Here is a 6,011-nt window from a genome sequence, read left to right as displayed (position 1 = left end):
GTGGATGGATGGATGGATGGATGGATGGATGGATGGATGGATGGATGGATGGATGGATGGATGGATGGATGGATAGATAGATAGATAGATAGATAGATAGATAGATAGATAGATAGATAGATAGATAGATAGATAGATAGATAGATAGATAGATAGATAGATAGATAGATAGATAGATAGATAGATAGATAGATAGATAGATAGATAGATAGATAGATAGATAGATCAAAGAGCTATCTACAGCAGGTAAGCTATTAGTTGTTCAGGACTTTCACATTCTAAGCTCCATTAAAAAAATGCAGCAGAAGCGTCTTTAATATCTAATAAAAGTAATCTGTGATATTCTGTAAAAATATTTCAGATTAGACTGGCAGAAACTTTACAGTTATCTACAATCCAATAATTATAATTTTATTTTTGCTAACATCTTATTTACCATAAATTACTGTATGTTTAGATGAAGTGGTGGTGCAGAGGTTAGAAAAGGCCAGCCTGTGATCAGAAGTTCGCTAGTATGACTCCCCAGACAACATCAAAATGTGGTTGGGAAAGGTGAAGCACCCACACCTCTCTCCACCATTGTTTGCCCCCCCCCCCCCCCCCATCCTTGAGGAAGGTCCTTAAGCCCCCCACCCCACTCCCAGTCAGCAGCTCTCAGCTCCACACAGAGGGCTGTGGTAGCTCGTTGGTCTGTGGTTGAGTCAGTAAGGGCATTTAGCATAAAAACAATTGTCAAGTCTTCGTGCAAGTTAGTTGTCTGTGATGACCCCTGAAGAAGGGAGCAGCAGAAAGAAGAAAACAAAGCAAACGCTGTCCAGATGTTGAATGAACTGTCATCACTGCGCTCTGTTCTGTGTGTGCTTGTTCAGATGTTAACAGAACATGTGCTCGGTGATTCCACAGGACTCAGCACCACATGCTGCGTTTTCTCTCTAACTTCTCTCACATGTTGACTCAGACAGCCGCCTGTATTCCCTGGAAGCCCCCAACAAGCACCATTTGCTCCCGCTCATGCCATGTTAACAGAAAAAACTCATTTGCCACGTATTGTTGAAATTTTTATTAATAGCAATTTATGTCACTCAGACAGGGCCTCTGAAGAAAAGGAAAACATTTGGGCTAGTATGAATCTATCACTCAAGTTGTCAAAAAAATTTGTTCTCATGCAATATAAATAGACCCGGAGTGTTGGGGCAGAAGGAGGGGATCTGTTTCTGTGAGGGCAACTGGCTGGCTGTTTAGAGACTCCCAGTAAAACAGGTCATGCTGTTCACGTCACAACGCCTCAATCACAAACAAATGTTTTATTTAAGAAGCCAAAGTGTTGTTTACTCCTCTCTGCTCAGCCTCCTTCCTTTCCCCTTCCTCTCTTCCCGGGTGCACTCTGTGTGTTCAGCACATCTGAATGCTGGAAGCGTACTAAGAGGAAATAAAACCGTTCCTGACAGGAAGCTCTATCCTGACATGTAAAGGAACAAATAGGTAGGCATGTAGCTAAGTGAACAAATTGCACTGACGCGGTTCAATAAATGAAGCATTCAGGGAGTATGAATGTGTTAACTGTTGCACAAGTGCTGTAAACAAGCTCCGTGCATGCTTGCTGAGTAGATGGGAGGATAAAAGCATGTCTTTTTGTCACAGGCATATTAAAACCTGACCATGAGAATTATCTTTTACATTGTCTGAATCAGATTAAAACCTGTCAGATCAGTGTTGCTTTCACATGTTTGACATTTGTGACCCAGAGTCAATACAATTGACCAACAAGCTCAGGATATGTCCACTATCAGCACTGATCCCATAATTAGTTGGGTTGTTGTCTCTAAATTGGTTTTTACTTTGTCAACATTTTGAAAGCACAAAGTACAAGAAAAACTTGCCTACACCTAAAGATTTTTCAATATTTTAGTGGTTTGCTACATTATAGTTAATATAAGAAATATTCCAACAGTTGTTTTTTTTTTTTTTAAACCTCCTGGATGCTTTCCTTTGGAGGTTTTCGGGGCACGGCCCACTGGTAGGAGGCCCCGGTGCAGACCCAGAACTTGCTGAAGGGATTGTGTATCCTCTCTGGCCTGGGCACGCCTCGGGACCCCCCAGGACAATTCTGGAGAGTGTTGCTGGGGAGAGGGATGTCTGGATTTGTTTCCTGGCCCTGTTGCCTCTGCGACCCAACTACAGATAAGAGATATAGGCTGGAGGTCAAAATGGGACGCTTCGTCTGTCCAAAAATGACTTTTTAAAACAACATAGATATGACAGGAAGTATAGTAATGGTGCTGTAAATGTTTACTTTCTGTCTGTCTTTGGCTTTGTGCGCTCTGGTTGAACTAGATTTTTGTTGAGTCAGTGTAATAAGACATGACGTGTTGGTGAACCTACAGAGATAGAAACACAGATGCCATGAAGTCTGGACTTGGGCCTTGACCCAGAACATCCTCTGACTGAGTGTACGAGTGACAGGTGAGTGCTGCTATGACACAAGAGATAAAAACAGTATAAAAGCTTTGTGAAAATCTGTGAGGGGTTGTGGTTCTTTCTTGGATTCTGATGCTGTTCAGCTGATGTATATTTTCTGCACCTCTTCATCAAACCCAGACTAGTGCTGTCATTGAGAGATTCAGTGTCATCTGTTTTTATTAATGAAAGATCAAGTCTTTGCATGTTGCTAGGCTACAACAGGGTTATCACAACGGTTTTAAGGGAGTACAGTACTCCCTCGTTTATCACGGGACGGAATCCCAGCCTGGATCCTTTCTGTGTGGAGTTTGCATGTTCTCCCTGTGCATGCGTGGGTTTTCTCCAGGTGCTCTGGTTTCCTTCCACAGACCAAAAACATGCATGTTAGACTGATTGGTAACTCTAAATTGTCTCTGGGTGTGAGTGAGAGAGTGAATGATTGTTTTAGTTTGTATAAAACAAAAAGGCAGGTAATAATGGATGGATGGATAGATGAATGGATGGATGAATGGATGGATGGATGATTCTTTAAGCATTATTGCCTTTAAAGTCCAGCTAGCATTTTCCCAGATGCAATAAGAAAATAAAAATATTAAGTAATTTCAAGGCTACGGTGTTGAGGAGCTCTTAGCTTCTGTTGGGCCTCTCCTGGTTCATCAGTCAGATTATTGCTGGTTTACAAGAGGTTACAGCGTTCGTGTTTTTTGCCACAACTCACTGCTTATTCTAGTTTAAAGGCATGGTACTTTTTGAAGAATTACATTTTGTTCATCTCTTTTCAGGCCAGAGTTTGAGGTCGTTTTCACATCTGATAGTCCGGTAGACTCTGTTTGATTGAGGACCAATATTCAGAACATTTGTTCACTGAGGAAGTCTTTCGATGAAAGACGAAACGTTTCTACATTTTTTTTGTTGTTGTTGTTTTGCTTTGTTTTGTTTTTTGAATGTCCAGAGGACCAGATTTAACGTTTTTTAGATTTTTCTACCTGGATTATTGAGCATGCATCAGAATAACATTTGTTCACATTTCAGCTGGTGCGGTTCGCATTCACACTGCACTGAGTCAGTCGAGCCAATCTGTACCCCCCCCCCCCCCCACACACACACACACACACACACGCACCCACCCCCGCCTGTGGTGGCACTACACCAAGAACTACTGAAGGAAACAACATGAAAACTTCTGAAGAAGACACTTCTTCTGGAAATAAAAACAAAAACAGAGTGGTGTCAAACTTTAGCAATTTTAGGATTTCTGTTTTGTCTGTGGAACATGTGCAAACAAACATTTTTCAACAATGGACTCAGCATGAGCAGAAGATGAGGAAGAAGACCATGGAGAATGTTGTTTTTCACACAAGGCAGCTGACGGCTCCGTATGAGGTATAAGAAATGTGTGTTTGTTTGCCCTGCGCTGTAGTTCTCGTCCTGCTTTTGGAGCGGTCTCTGGTCCGTTTGCATTCACACTGCATTTGAACCGCGCCAGAGTTCACTTCAACCAAACCGAGACCTAGGTATTTAGACGGACCAGAGTTCAATTTTTTGGTCCGCATCAGAGTTCGATTGTGCAATCACACCTCCCCAAACGAACCAGATTTTCTGGGTAAACGGACTAGAGTTCGATTAAAGTGGACTAAACAGGGCTGGTGTGAATGTACCTTTAAAATAAAAATATTTGATATTGCGAAAAGACAGTTGTAGTCATTTTGGTCAAACCTTGAAAATAACATTAGGCACAGTTAACTTCATGGAAAACTGAGATCTAAATGTGTTAGAGCTCAGAGGATGTGTTGAGAATGACTCTCAGATCATTTCAAATTAAACTTTAGCCCAGTTTCTATAATGTATACTGTGGACTGTGCAATGTGCAACTTTCAAACTTTGAGTTAGAGATGTCTCTCAGCTACAACCACACCCAAATGTAGCTCAAAGCTGGCTGAGTTATAACAATATTTGTGTTTCTTTAGGTCCGGTGATCATAGCAGCTGTCTTGAACTGTTATAGTCAACCAAGTTCATCAGTTTTAGAGGAACAATCCAATGGTTTAGTTCATTCTCAAATGTTTTTTTTAATAACGGTCATTTCATTAAAATAATTTTAAAATATTAGATCTTCCCCCTTTCAGAGTCAACATGTTTTGATCTTTAACAAATGATGAGTTCTTCAGATCCACACTAAAATTAAAATTAAGACTGGTTCATCCCAAATCCAGTACCCCGGCACAAACAGAGTAATATTGTGTATGTTGTTCAGTGTCAGGAGGTGATCAGTCTTACATCAGGGAAACTAAAGAGCCACTGGCCAAAAGGATGGCCCAGCGAAAATAAATCATCCAACATTAAACAGGAGTGAAGGCCTCCGTGTTCAACTGTCCTCTTTTTTTCTTCTTCTTTTTTCGGCTGCTCCCTGTGTTGGGGTCGCCACAGCGAACTAAGTCGCACAAACACTTGGCAGTTATTTTTACGCTGGATGCCCTTCCTGATGCAACCACAGACACCGAGCTACCACAGCCCTCTGTGTGTGGCAGAGAGCTGCTATCTAGGACACCCGAAGGAGCAGATGATGGGGGTTAAGGGCCTTGCTCAAGGGCCCAGAGTGGGACTAATGAGGGTGGGGGCAGGTGTGGGTGCCACTTAATTTCTTTTAATGTTGTTGGTACCGGGGCTTGAACCGGCGATTTTCCGATCACAGGCCCACCTTCTTTAACCTCTGCGCCACCACTCCCTTCTTACAATGCTGTTATTGTATCACTCAGCCCCCGGTGCATAGCAAACAGCCATCAGTGTGCTAATGATCCATTGTTAGGCTGATGGTCCTCCTTGATCATGTGAGCAGCTGGTTTTGGTTGTCAGCAACAAACTGGTTGATCCACTCTGAGAAGGTGCTATTTATAAGACTGAGCTGAATACAGCACCTCAGACTGAGGAAGTCTTTCGGATGAAAGCCGAAACGTTTCTACAAATTTTTTTTTTTTTTTGAATGTCCAGAGGACCAGATTTAACTTTTTTTTTTTTAGATTTTTCTACCTGGATTATTGAGCATGCATCAGGATACTAAAATTAAGTGTTTCGTTAGTGCAGTTTTGTTTTGTTTTTTTACTCTGGAAGGATGCTGTTATGCATATGATGAGATGATTGTGTGTGAGGGAATGAGTGGTGCTTAATGTGATGATCAGATCCCCCATGCCCTCATCTTTGGGCTGCAGGCCATCTCATCTGTCCCCCCTCCCCCACACCACCACCCAGTTCCATATGACACAGAGCTCTGCAGATCTTTGGACCTCCTGCGTTAGCAGCCACCTGATATGTGCACATGTAGTCCTCTGTGGAGGATCATGAACAGGTTGAATCATGTAAATCATCATGTCTGACTCATGAGATGTTGGAATACGTCTAACAAACAAGACACTTGAGAATGACGAGCAAAACGAGGCATTAAAGGCCTCATTTAAGCCTTCAGTACTTTGTAGCGCTGATAAAGCCAACAAAACTGAGTGACCTGGTCAAACACAAAAACGTGCTCCTCACCTCTGCTTCAATCCCATCGCCTCT

The sequence above is a fragment of the Nematolebias whitei genome, chromosome 7, assembly GCF_014905685.2.
Source record: "Nematolebias whitei isolate Nwh7 chromosome 7, NemWhi1, whole genome shotgun sequence".
NCBI classification, from domain to species: domain Eukaryota; kingdom Metazoa; phylum Chordata; class Actinopteri; order Cyprinodontiformes; family Rivulidae; genus Nematolebias; species Nematolebias whitei.
The sequence above is the reverse complement of the archived record's forward strand: the minus strand, read 5'-3'. Positions refer to the sequence as shown.